This window comes from Oncorhynchus mykiss, chromosome 16, assembly GCF_057628025.1.
Source record: "Oncorhynchus mykiss isolate SJ-2025 chromosome 16, ASM5762802v1, whole genome shotgun sequence".
In the NCBI taxonomy this organism is placed as follows: Eukaryota; Metazoa; Chordata; class Actinopteri; order Salmoniformes; family Salmonidae; genus Oncorhynchus; species Oncorhynchus mykiss.
The window spans coordinates 37,815,625-37,830,453 of NC_143037.1; positions in this window are offsets into that span (position 1 = coordinate 37,815,625).

The following is a 14,829-nucleotide window of genomic DNA, read 5'->3' on the forward strand; positions in this document are numbered from 1 at the left end:
AAAATATTACTAGAAAATATTCATATTCATGAAATCACAAGTGAAATATAGTGAAACACACCTTAGCCTTTTGTTAATCACCCTGTCATCTCAGATTTTGAAATTATGCTTTACAGCCAAAGCAAGACAAGCGTTTGTGTAAGTTTATCGATAGCCTAGCATAGCATTATGTCCAGCTAGCAGCAGGAAGCTTGGTCACGAAAATCAGAAAAGCAATCAAATTATCCGTTTACCTATGATGAGCTTCCTATGTTTTTACTCACGAGACTCCCAGTTAGAGAGCAAATGTTCCTTTTGTTCCATAAAGATTATTTTTAGACCCAAAATACCTCCATTTGTTGGTCACATTATGTTCAGAAATCCATCGGAAATAGCGGTCACAACAGCGCCAAAAAAATTCAAAATGATATCCATAATATTGACAGAAACATGGCAAACATTTATTATAATCAATCCTCAAGGTGTTTTTCAAATATCTATTTGATAATATATCAACCGGGACAATTGACTCTCTGTCTTTTATGCAAAAATCACTTTGAGAGCCCTCAGCTGGCCACTTACGCAATGTAGTCGTTTATGCTCATTCTTCAACATAAAGGCGTGAAACTATGTCAAAATGCTGTAGACACCTTAGGGAATACGTAGAAAAAGGAATCTGGTTGATATCCCTTTCAATGGCCAATAGGGGTGCATAGGAACCCAACGGTTTCAAAATAAGAGGCACTTCCTGATTGGATTTTCCTCATGGTTTCGCCTGCAATATCAGTTCTGTTATACTTAGACAATATTTTTACAATTTTGGAAACTTTAGAGTGTTTTCTATCCTAAACTGTCAATTATATGCATATTCTAGCATCTGGTCCTGAGAAATAGGCGGTTTACTTTGGGAACGTTATTTTTCCAAAAATAAAAATAGTGCCCCCTAGTTTCAAGAGGTTAATTAACCTAAAACGAACTGGGGTCACGAGGAATTAGTATAGGGATTACCTAACAATCTTAATGGTTGTACAGTCGTCTCAATTAAAACTGTGAAGGACCTCGGCGTTACTCTGGACCCTGATCTCTCTGACGAACATATCAAGACTGTTTCAAGGACAGCTTTTTTCCATCTACGTAACATTGTAAAAATCTGAAACATTCTGTCCAAAAATGATGCCGAAAAATGTATCCATGCTTTTGTTACTTCTAGGTTGCAATGCTCTACTTTCCGGCTACCCGGATAAAGCACTAAATAAACTTCAGTTAGTGCTAAATACGGCTGTCAGAATCCTGACTAGAACCAAAATGTTTTATCATATTACTCCAGTGCTAGCCTCCCTACACTGGCTTCCTGTCAAGGCAAGGGCTGATTTTCAAGGTTTTACTGCTAACCTACAAAGCATTACATGGGCTTGCTCCTACCTATCTCTCTGATTTGGTACTGCCGTACATACCTACAAGTACGCTACGGTCACAAGACGCAGGCCTCCTAATTGTCCCTAGAATTTCTAAGCAAACAGCTGGAGGCAGGGCTTTCTCCTATAGAGCTCCATTTTTATGCAATGGTCTGCCTACCCATGTGAGAGACGCAAACTCGGTCTCAACCTTTAAGTCTTTACTGAAGACTCATCTTATCAGTGGGTCATATGATTGAGTGTAGTCTGGCCCAGGAGTTTGAAGGTGAACGGAAAGGCTCTGGAGCAACGAACTGCCCTTGCTGTCTCTGCCTGGTCGGTTCCCCTCTTTCCACTGGGATTCTCTGCCTCTAACCCTATTACAGGGGCTGAGTCACTGGCTTACTGGTGCTCTTTCATGCCGTCCCTAGGAGGGGTGCATCACTTGAGTGGGTTGAGTCACCCTTGGGTTGCGCCGTGGCGGAGATCTTTGTGGGCTATACTCGGCCTTGTCTCTGGATGGTAAGTTGGTGGTTGAAGATATCCCTCTAGTGGTGTGGGGGCTGTGCTTTGGCAAAGTGGGTGGGGTTATATCCTTCCTGTTTGGCCCTGTCTGGGGGTATCATCGGATGGGGCCACAGTGTCTCCTGACCCCTCCTGTCTCAGCCTCCAGTATTTATGCTGCAGTAGTTTATGTGTCGGGGAGCTAGAGTGAGTTTGTTATATCTGGAGTACTTCTCCTGTCTTATCCGGTGTCCTGTGTGAATTTAAGTATGCTCTCTCTAATTCTCTCTTTCCCTCTTTCTTTCTCTCTCTTGGAAGACCTGAGCCCTAGGACAATGCCTCAGGACTACCTGACATGATGACTCCTTGCTCTTCCCAGTCCACCTGGCCGTGCTGCTGCTCCAGTTTCAACTGTTCTGCCTGTGACTATTGTTTGCCATGCTGGTCATTTATGAACATTTGAAATTCTTGGCCATGTTCTGTTTTCTCCACCCGGCACAGCCAGAAGAGTACTGGCCACCCCTCATAGCCTGGTTCCTCTCTCTAGGTTTCTTCCTAGGTTTTGGCCTTTCTAGGGAGCTTTTCCTAGCCACCGTGCTTCTACACCTGCATTGCTTGCTGTTTGGGGTTTTAGGCTGGGTTTCTGTACATCACTTTGAGATATACGAAGGGCTATATAAATACATTTAAATTGATTTTGACCTAAACTAAAACGAACTGGGGTCATGAGGAATTGGTATAGGGGTTTCCTAACCTAAAACTAACTGGGGTCGTGAGGAGTTGGTATAGGGGTGACCTAACCTAAAACGAACTGGGGTCAAAAGGAATTGGTATAGGGGTTACCTAACCTACAACGAACTGAGGTCATGAGGAATTTGTATAGGGGTGACCTAACATAAAACGAACTGGGGTGGCGAGGAATTAGTATAGGGGTTATCTAACCTAAAATTAACTTTACATTTTTTGATGTAGTGTGGTGGTTATGGAGAAACATGGGGAAAAGGAGACCAGTGAATTGTTAGACTCAGTGGAGAGATAATGTCGCCATGTTGTGGGATTTATTGGGTAGGTTATTTTCAATTCAGTTGAAATGGGTATGCAATGTTTTGAAGAGGTATTTAAATAGTTTCTGGAGGACAGGGAAAGAAAGGGAGAGGAAACATTTTAATAGTGTCGAAAGCCCTGTAAACTAAAATTCCTAATGAGGAATGAACGGAACAGGGGGATTTAATAAAAAAAATAATGAGAAACACCATTCTCTATTCAACGTGTACCATTACTTTAGGAGATTATTATTATTTCCGTAGTGAGTTATGAAGAGTTGTAATTCTAAGTTGATTAGTTATTCGAATGTGTTTATTTTTTATTTAACGTGTTTTTTTTTACCACGTGTTTGAAAGGGGAAAATGACCAGTTCCCTGTGGTCCTGGTCTTTGGGTACACTATATAGTGGTACTGTGTCAGGCTGCATGTAGAAAGTGGTCCTGGTCTTTGGGTACACTATACAGTGGAACTGTGTTCAGGCTGCATGTAGAAAGTGGTCCTGGTCTTTGGGTACACTATACAGTGGTACTGTGTTCAGGCTGCATGTAGAAAGTGGTCCTGGCCTTTGGGTACACTATACAGTGGTACTGTGTTCAGGCTGCATGTAGAAAGTGGTCCTGGTCTTTGCGTGCACTATACAGTGGTACTGTGTTCAGGCTGCATGTAGAAAGTGGTCCTGGTCTTTGGTTGCACTATACAGTGGTACTGTGTTCAGGCTGCATGTAGAAAGTGGTCCTGGCCTTTGGGTACACTATACAGTGGTACTGTGTTCAGGCTGCATGTAGAAAGTGGTCCTGGCCTTTGGGTACACTATACAGTGGTACTGTGTTCAGGCTGCATGTAGAAAGTGGTCCTGGTCTTTGGGTACACTATACAGTGGTACTGTGTTCAGGCTGCATGTTGAACGTGGTCCTGGTCTTTTGGTACACTATACAGTGGTACTGTGTTCAGGCTGCATGTAGAAAGGAAATTATATGTTAATAAGGGATGACACTTGTGATGGATTGTGATCTATGTATTGCTGATTTCATTTAGTGTTTTTGTTTCGATACAAATTTCAGCAGATTGGGATCCTGGAGTGGGAATTCTGCGAGGGGCTAGAGAGTTGACAGAGAAAGAGAGTTGACAATACTTTTTATTTTACTTAGACCAAAAAGATATCCCATACTGCCCAAGATTTTATTTTGTGCTTTGTCTCCATCTTGTGGTCCATATCTGAACTATTTCAAAAGAGGAGACCGAACTCTTGTGGCATCCACTCAGAACAAGTGCTGGCTGTGTACTATGTTCTTCATATCATGTCATGTAGTACCACCAGCTAGATGTATGTATCTATATGTTATTTCATATATAATCAGTTAAATCGACTGCACTAAACCATTGCTGACAAGTCTCATGTGTTGTGACTGATTGTCTGCCAGCCACAACTATGACCAATCACAATAAATAACTTGTTGCTTGACAGTTTAGAATTGTCCTCCAGTCAACTGTAGAGAACAGGGCAGCTTTTCATAAACTTCTCGGAGTAGGGGTGCTGATCTAGGATCAGGTCATACCTGTCCATGTAGTCTTATTCATTATGAACTAAAAGGTATCATACAGGCCTATCAGCACGCCTACTCTTGTCTTTGTGAATTCAGGCCCAGGGTAGATAGAGGTTGGAGACCAGAAACAATCCTAAATCAAGATCTTGGATTGGTGTAAGCAATATGATTTAGCTTAACCTTTTTGTCTCTGATTAAATCATATTGACCAATCAGCGCTCTCATATTCACTGAAAGGTGAGATTGTTCAAATTTGCCCCTTTATACAGTAGCATTACCCAAATAATACAATGACTTTAAATCAGATCAAGCAAATAGGCTTAATTTTTTTACTAGAATAAATGCATTTTGGGAACAACATTAACTACATATTAAACCTGAAAAAAATAATATATTTTCCCCTTTCGCATAAATCCCTTTTATTATTGTCAATTTTGGTCTGATATGGAGACTATTTATCTTCAAGCCTGTCACAGACAATATGGAAGCTGTCTGAATATGATTCTAACATATACTTGTTATAAAATCAACATTTCCCTAATGATCATGTGTCCCCCAAACCAATTAAATTATGATAAATATTAAATGTATGTAAAATCTCAGAAAGGTGCTATATTAAACCCTGAAATAGACACATTCTGTGTCAGCGGGCTCATCGTTATTTAAAAAAAAAAATGCTTTCAATTCAGAATTTTTACATAAATCTAATCTTCTTGGAATTGTCCTTAACATTTCAGACTGAGCGTGGGAAACAATTTCTGTCTTTGCCTAATTCCAATACTTCCTCTATACAGCGAATAAGGGCATTATTGTCACTATAAAAGGTGAATGATGGGTGTTTTACAGGCAGGTTTATAATGCTCGTTCACAACAAGTCTGATTTATAACAGGAAACATGCATATTTCAGACTGAGCTCAGAAAACATCATTCATATTTATTCAAAAAATATTGTCATGTGACGGGGTTGAGACTATGGTGACAGGGTTGAATACTGAAGAGACATCGGTTTCCAGTGTTAGGTTCTCATATTTCAGAGTAAATAACTCAAGGACACTAGAGAAGCTTTAACCAAGTTTAATTCTTCCCAGAGGTTCTGCACAGGAGTAATCAGACAGCAAAACATTTCTCACATCAGTTATATACCTACTACTTAAGACACTCCCTCTCTCCAATCCTTAGTTTGTGGTTTAACAGGAAAAGAGTAGCAAGATACCAAACACTTATTACTCCCTTCAGGTGACCTATCCACACCTCCGGACCTCAACCCCTCATTCACCTAATCCACAGATTACAGGGGAGACAGATGGACATCTGTCTCCCCTGTATCAACACGATGCTCTGCTCCCGCCCCCCAACACATTCCACAGCTATCTGTCCTTCTACAGAGACATACAACTCAGTCTCTTTCATTTCCTATCATTAATTTACTACCTCAATGAAGTTTAGCCGATTCCAACACATTATAAACTAGTCTAGTTTACTATCAAAATCCCTCCAAGATTTACCCCAAAACATTGCATGTCATTGTATGCAACCATGTAATAAGTACATTAGATATATTTAGAATAATCAGGGTTTTCTTAACCAAATGTCAGTAAATACCAAAACAAAAAAAAACACATCAGGCATTAGGGTAATTAATAACATTCAACAGGTTTCATCAGAAAAGTTCAGCATGTCATCAAACTGTAGGAACATTTTTCCAAGGGCGTTTCAAATGCTAGAACAGCTGTAACTACAGCACTGTCAGCCTGACTATCCTTATTCTCAGGAGAACCTTATTCATTCATGGTTTTCTTCCTGAGAGTCTGGCCCACACATTTCTCTCAACCACTACGTGGCGGGATGTCACATGCTGTGGGGGTGGAATCATCTCAAGGACTTCATCAAACTGATACCAGTGGATGTTGTCTCGAGAAGTCCATAAAAATCTGTTTGGTCTAACACGATGCATACATTTCACTTGTACACTCATTTCATCCATGCCGAAGATGATGCCTGGATAAAGGTCATTATCATATTCCTCTACACACCACTGACCAAGAAGACCTGGATTTCCTAACTGGATTTCATCCACAGGTTGTGTTTTTTCCTCATTGGCTGGCTGTTCTGGAGCAGCCAGGCCCTTCTGCCTGAACCTGAAGTGCTGTGTGTTAAAGCATGTACAGTTTAGGTCCTTCGTTGTTGAACAAAAGCAGCTGACATCACGAGATATCAGCTCACCAGGAGCAAGGGTGATGACCGGGTGTATTCTCATGGAGGAGGGCACTGCTTTTATTGGGCTTTGGCATCATATCCATCGCAAGTTCAACATCAGCACACTTCACAAAGAACAGCTTCACTGACGTGTTTGTCTCACTTTGTAAAGCTCCTGTGCGTCACTGATATCACGGCCCTCAGCCAGTCTGCCGTTCTCTTCAATGTTCCTCCCATACCACCAGGAGCCCCTTTTCCATGGCTTGACTCAAAAACGTTCCATGCACCAACTTTCAATCCACGGCTATGTAATTCTGTTGTGAAAAGCAGGACGTTGCCTCTCTTCTTATACTGTGTGCTAGGCCCATCAGTAAAAAGTACAATACAGACATTTGGGGATCTAGAGCAACTTAAAGGAACAACTGAAGTTAAGAGCCTTGCCCAACCTCCTACCACTAGGCTTAAAATATATTTTTTGTTCACATGGAACAGATTACAGCATGTTTCATAACTGAATTTAAACAATATATAATGTATAATATATTAAATTATTTTTAGATGCAATATTCATAAATAAAGTAAATAACTCAACCATGTCACAAATGTACAACCCCGTTACATGTGACAGGGTTGAGATTTTTTTGCCTCAAAATGGCCTGAAGGGCAGGAGAACACATGTTGTGGTCTCCTTAATAGATTGTATACTTTTGATAAGTACTAGTTTTCCATCTTTATTTCATGTGACAGGGTTGAGTTGGTCAGCTCGACGATCCCCACCTGACTATAAAAAATAAATAAAGTTCAGATATAAAAGAATGTGATTACTTGCCTGTTTCTGTACCATGCAGTTGAAAATTGTTGAATGATGTCACTTCCTGATGGCATATAAGGGTGGACTGACCATTTTTATTTCCTGAGTTTTGTTGACGTGATGGAGTTGAGTATTGACTGAGGGACAGAGCTAAATTGCGTGATTTTAATCAATAATCATGCATTTATTTGATAAAAATACTTTCTCAACAAAAGAACACAAATATGTGTTTGCTTTAATGGCAAACATTTTTTTAATCATGTGCACATTTTAATATTAATTTCCCAAGTAAAAATTAAGTGAAAAGACTGGGGGACATGACACAATTCTTATTGTCAGTGACTAGGGGGCAGTATTTTCATTTTTGGAAAAAAAACGTTCCCGTAGTAAATGGGATATTTTGTCAGGACAAGTTGCTAGAATATGCATATAATTGACAGCTTAGGATAGAAAACACTCTAAAGTTTCCAAAACTGTAAAAACATTGTCCGTGAGTATAACAGAACTGATGTTGCAGGCGAAAGCCTGAGAAGAATCCAATCCGGAAGTGCCACATGTTTTGAAAGCGCTGCGTTCCAATGAGTCCCTATTGAGCAGTGAATGGGCTATCAACCAGATTACTCTTTCTCCGTATTCCCGAAGGTGTCTACAGCATTGTGACGTAGTTTTACGCATTTATGTTGAAGAATACCCGTAAACGGTGTAGCGGTATTTATTAGAGAGGGGTAAAGAAAGATTTTGTTCGGGCGCCAGGCAGGTATTAACCATGCCGAAAGGAAAAGAGTAGAATAGAGAGTACCACTACCAGACCCACACACATTAGCAGAAGAGACTGCCTAGAGGGTAGCCTGTTTACCAGATAGCCAGTGGAGAGAAAAAAGAATACACACCATATAAAACCCACATCACAGCACAGGGGTAACCCAAACAAGAATACCTCATACAATAATAGTAATACTAATAATGGCAGAGCAATTCAACAGCAACTTCATACAAGAACGAACCCAGTCATCAACATAGGATTTGCAATAATCTGTATTATTTTCTAGTGGATGAGTGCAGAGGGTATGAATGTGGGGGGTGTTCATCGACACAACAAAGGCCTTAAAAATGTCCACAGTCTTCTCGGCCACATGTCATTAGTACACCTCAATACAGTTCACATAACAATACACAACTTGCAAGCAACCTCCCTTTTAACTAAAATGTCCAAATACTTCTGGCAGGGCAATAATAGTCCAGCTCTAATGAACTTCAATGGGAAGTGCATTGGAAAAATAGAGAGTCTGTTGCAGGGTAAAGCACTGGAACGATAGAGGGAAGAGAAAAAGAGAACGTGAACAAGAGAGATCTTAGCTGTGGTCTTCAGGCGTGCAGGTGTACTGTCTGACTGTCCGATGGTTTGTTGGTTTGTATGTTAAAGCTTCGCAACAATGTTGCTACTAATCCATGCGATCCATAACGGGCGTGGTCCCAAACGAAAACAACCACGACCTAGAGCGATTACACCAATGATTGAGTTAAATACTCTATAAACTACACACGCTGAAAACAAACAAAACTTCTGCAGCACAGCACACACAATCAAACTGTCGCGCCACCAAAGAGCTCCTCCCCAAAGACCTGAATGAGCTCTCTTCATTTCTCCTTCCTTACTGCTCATGCGCTCTTAAAGTGGCAGTGCACGGTGAAGGCTCCATGCAGATTTCGCCACAGCGGCTACCTTGCGCAAGTGGTCACCTGATGCTGCCGGAGAGATTCTCGAGTAAAATACAGAGGTAGCCATTACTCCAATCGGTCCTAATGAAAAACGAATTGTCCCGAGGGATATATTATCGAATAGATATTTGAAAAACACCTTGAGGATTGATTATAAACAACGTTTGGCATGTTTCTGTTGATATTATGGAGCTAATTTGGAATATTTTTCGCCGTTTTCGTGACTGCAATTTCCGGGCGATTTCTCAGCCAAACGTGAAGAACAAACGGGGCTATTTCACCTACAAAAATAATATTTTTGGAAAAAAGGAACTTTTGCTATCTAACTGGGAGTCTCGTGAGTGAAAACATCCGAAGCTCATCAAAGGTAAACGATTTAATTTGATTGCTTTTCTGATTTCCGTGACCAAGTTACCTGTTGCTAGCTGGACAAAATGCTATGCTAGGCTATCGATAAACTTACACAAATGCTTGTCTAGCTTTGGCTGTAAAGCATATTTTGAAAATCTGAGATGACAAGCTGTGTCTCAATATATTTAATTTGTGATTTTCATGAATAGGAATATTTTCTAGGGATATTTATGTCCGTTGCGTTATGCTAATTAGTGTCAGGCGATGATTACGCTCCCGCATGCGGGATGGGGAGTCACTAGAGGTTAACCTCTTGGTGATAGTGAGACGCTAGCGTCTCAAGTGGCCAATAGCCTTGGGAAGTGCAGAGCGCCAAATTCAAATAAAACGCTATAAAACTTAAACTTTCATTAAATCACACATGCAGGATACTCAATTAAAGCTACACTCGTTGTGAATCCAGCCAACATGTCAGATTTTAAAAATGCTTTTTGGCGAAAGCATGAGAAGCTATTATCTGATTGCATGCACCCACCTGAACCAGTTGTAAACAAAAGAACTAGCGTAGCAGGCGCTACACAAAACGCTGAAATAAAATATGCATTACCTTTGACGAGCTTCTTTGTTGGCACTCCAATATGTCCCATAAACATCACAATTGGTCCTTTTTTTTCTCGATTAATTCCATCCATGTATACCCAAAATGTCCATTTATAAAGCAGGTTTGATCCGGGAAAAAAGCTGCTTGCCAAAACACAACGTCACTACAAAACGTTTCAAAAGTTGCCCATAAACTTTGCCAAAATATTTCAAACTGCTTTTGTAATACAACTTTAGGAATTTTTAAACGTTAATAATCGATCAAATTGTAGACGGGGCAATCTGTATTCAATAGAGCAAGTAAACAAAACATGCACCTTTTTCCCTCTTGCGTAACTCTCAACAGTGTAACGTTGCTCCAGGATGTGCCTCTTCTTCGTTGCACCAATGGTTAACTTCAAACCAATTCCAAAGACTGTTGACATCCTGTGGAAGTCGTAGGAACTGTAAAATGGTCGCTATCAAATATCTCTTGGCAAAGACAACTGAGGGAACGGTCAGAGGCAAAAAAATAATAATTCTGAACAGTTTTTCCTCTGGGTTTTGCCTACTACATAAATGCTGTTATAGTTACAGACATGATTGAACCAGTTTTAGAAACTTCGGAGTGTTTTCTATCCACACCTACTTATCAAATGCATATAATATATTCCTGGCATGAGTAGCAGGAAGTTGAAATTGTGCACGCTATTTATCCAAAAGTGGAAATGCTGCCCCCTATCCTTAAGCCATTTTGCCACTACTTTGGAAGTATGCTAGGGGTGAATGTCCATTTGGAAGACCCATTTGCGACCAAGATTTAACTTCCTGACTGATGTCTTAAGATGTTGCTTCAATATATCCACATAAATTTCTGTCCTCATGATGCCATCTATTTTGTGAAGTGCACCAGTCCCTCCTGCAGCAAAGCACCCCCACAACATGATGCTGCCACCCCTGTGCTACATGGTTGGGATGGTGTTCTTCGGCTTGCAAGCCCCCCCCCCCCCCCCCCCCCTTTTCCTCCAAACATAACAATAGTCATTATGGTCCAAAAGCTCTGTTTTCGTTTTATCAGACCAGAGGGCATTTCTCCAAAAAGTACGATCTTTGTCCCCATGTGCAGTTGCAAGCCGTAGTCTGGCTTTTTTATGGTGGTTTTGGAGCAGATGCTTCTTCCTTGCTGAGCGGCCTTTCAGGTTATGTCGATATAGGACTCGTTTTACCGTGAATATAGACACTTTTGTACCTGTTTCCTCCAGCATCTTCACAAGGTCCTTTGCTGTTGTTCTAGGATTGATTTGCACTTTTCGCACCAAAGTACGTTCACCTCTAGGAGACAGAACGCGTCTCCTTCCTGAGCGGTATGGCGGCTGTGTGGTCCCATGATGTTTACACTTGCGTACTATTGTTTTTACAGATGAACGTGGTACCTTCAGGGGTTTGGAAATTGCTCCCAAGGATGAACCAGACTTTTCTGAGGTCTTGGCTGACTTCTTTGATTTCCCCATGATGTCAAGCAAAGAGGCACTGAGTTTGAAGGTAGGCCTTGAAATACATACTGTCGTGGAATAATCAGAATTTGTTGGTAACATATGTAAGATGTTTTATATTTATCATATGTTTGTAAATTACTTCTCATCAAGAATGTTATTTTTGTATAATACTGTGGCAGGGTTGCAGTATCTGTTCTATGTCAAGACTAAGTTGCATGGGCCGCAGAGAGGGGAGAGGTCAAAGTATCATCATGTGTAAACATATCTCTTGGCTCCACAATGTCTGTGTGCCAGTCAGGGTGTCTCTGTGATCTTGTCAAGATAGGATTGGTTGTATTTAGAGTTGGTTGTATCTAAATTACAATTTGATATATGCCTGTTGATATGGAGGGTTGGTTTATGGTTCTGGGGTTTGAGTAAGGAGACAAAGCTGAACTATTTTTTATGTCTATGCTGTCTGACTATGTGTGTTTTTTGCTATTAAAGGAACTCAGCTGCAATGAAGGGGGGCTCTCAGAGAATTCATGGTTAGACACTGAATTGCCTGAGAGTCACAGGATTGTGATAGAGCTGATATAATTAAAGATGGACTTTGATAACTAACTCTGACTTGTGTGTGGTTTGCTCCCATGATTTGGTAAATAGAGGAAATTTCCACGACAATACACAGGTACACCTCAAATTGACTCAAATTATGTCAATTAGCCTGTCAGAAACTTCTAAAGCCATGACATCATTCTCTGGAATTTTCCAAGCTGTTTAATAGCACAGTCAGCTCAGTGTTTGTACACTTCTGACCCATTGGAATTGTGATACAGTGAATTATAAGTGAAATAATCTGTTTGTTAACAATTGTTGGAAAAATTACTTGTGTCATGCACAAGGTAGATGTCCTAACCGACCTGCCAAAACTATAGTTTGTTAACAAAAAATTTGTGGAGTGGTTGAAAAATGAGTTTTAATGACTCCAGCCTAAGTGTATGTAAACTTTTGACTTCAACTGTATGTGCGAAGTTTATGAATCTCAATGTTTTTGTGCGTGAGCCGTCTTTTCAGAAATTACGCATGTAGATATTTAGTGCAAAATTTAAGCAACAGTTGCGTCATTCTTGGGCTCGGGTAATATTTCAGTCCCTCTGACTTACATTTGGTCACCAAAATGAAACAAAAGATTTTGTATAGAAATTGATATGTCCAGTATAACCAATTCAAACAAATATAGCATTAATTAAACTTTATAATTAAAAAATCATATTTTTTAAGGACAACAAAGTCAAGGTATTGGAGTGGACATCACAAAGTCCTGACCTCAATCCAATAGAACATTTGTGGGCAGAACTGAAAAAGTGCGTGCGAGCAAGGAGGCCTACAAACCTGACTCAGTTACACCAGCTCTGGCTGGAGGAATGGGCCAAAAGTCACCCAACTTATTGTGGGAAGCTTGTGGAAGGCTGCCCGAAACGCATAATCCAAGTTAAACAATTTAAAGGCAATGCTACCAAATACTAATTGAGTGTATGTAAACTTTTGACCCACTGGGAATGTGATGAAATAAATAAAAGCTGAAATAAATCATTCTCTCTACTATTATTCTGACACTTCACATTCTTAAAATAAAGTGGTGATCTGAACTGACGTAAGACAGGGAATTTTTATTCTGATTAAATGTCAGGAATTGTGAAAAACTGAGTTTAAAAGTATTTGGCTAAGGTGTATGTAGACTTCCGACTTCAACTGTATGTGTCTCTTCAACCCCGTTACAGTATTCAACACTGTCACCCTAGTCTCAACTCTGTCACATGACAATATTTGTTAAATAAAATGGCAAAGATGAATAAATATGAATTTTAGGTTTTCTGAGCTCAGTCTGAAATATGGATGTTTCCTGTTATAAATCAGACTTGTTGTAAAACTGTGCGTGTGAACGAGCATTATAAACCTGCCTGTAAAACACCCACCATTCACCTTTTATAGTGACAATAATGCCCTTATTCGCTGTATACTTGATAGGTGAAGTATTGGAATTAGGCTAAGACAGCATCTTAAGGAAGTAGCAAATGTGAACTTAATCAAATGTCTTTGGAAGTGTTGGTAGAATGTTTTCTTTTGCAGCTGTAGCCTGTCTGTCTGGTTTATTACTGCAGTTACTATACTGCTATACTTACAGTGGTGGCCTACACACTTCAATACAAAAGAGAAACTGTCTGTTCACCTGTTAAATTCGACTGTGTGTTATTAACCGTGCTCCCTTTCGGAGAGCAAGGAGAGGAAAAACTGTACATTTATAATATCTAATAGGCCTAATTAAATGAGATGTGCATGATCATTTGTTGGAATTTATTAGGAAATTATTCTGACCCCGTACCTTTTTCCTCATTTTGTTACATTAAAGCCTTATTCTAAAATTGATTAAATAAAAAAAACAGCAATCTACACACCATAATGACAAAGCGCAAATAGGTTTTTAGACATTTTTGCAAATGTATTCAAAATAAAAAACAGAAATACCTTAATCCAGGCTATATCACATCCGGTCGTGATTGGGAGTCCCATTGGCTAGTGCACAGTTGGCCCAGCATCGTCTGAGTTTGGCTGGGATGGGCCGTCATTGTAAATAAGAATTTGTTCTTAACTGACTTGCCTAGTTAAATAAAGGTTCAATAAATAAAAATAAAAAATAAATGTACTGGGAACTGGGATTCCTGGGAGTGCATTCTGATGAAGATCATCAAAGGTAAGTGAATATTTATGATGCTATTTCTGACTTTGTTGACTCCACAACATGGTGGATATCTGTGTGGTATTCAGTCCCTTTGCTATGAGACTCGAAATTGAGCTCATGTGCATCCTGTTTCCATTGATCATCCTTGAGATGTTTCTACAACTTGATTGGAGTCCACCTGTGGTAAATTCAATTTATTGGACATGATTTGGAAAGACACACACCTGTCTATATAATGTCCCATAGTTGACAGTGCATGTCAGAGCAAAAACCAAGCCATGAGGTTGAAGGAATTGTCCGTAGAGCTCCGAGACAGGATTGTGTCGAGGCACAGATCTGGGGAAGTGTGCAAAGTGGCAAAGAGTGGCTACTTTGAAGAATCTCAAATATAAAATATATAACACTTTTTTTGGTTGCTACATGATTCCATATGTGGTATTTCATAGTTTTGATTTCTTCTCTATTATTCTACAATGTAGAAAATAGTTT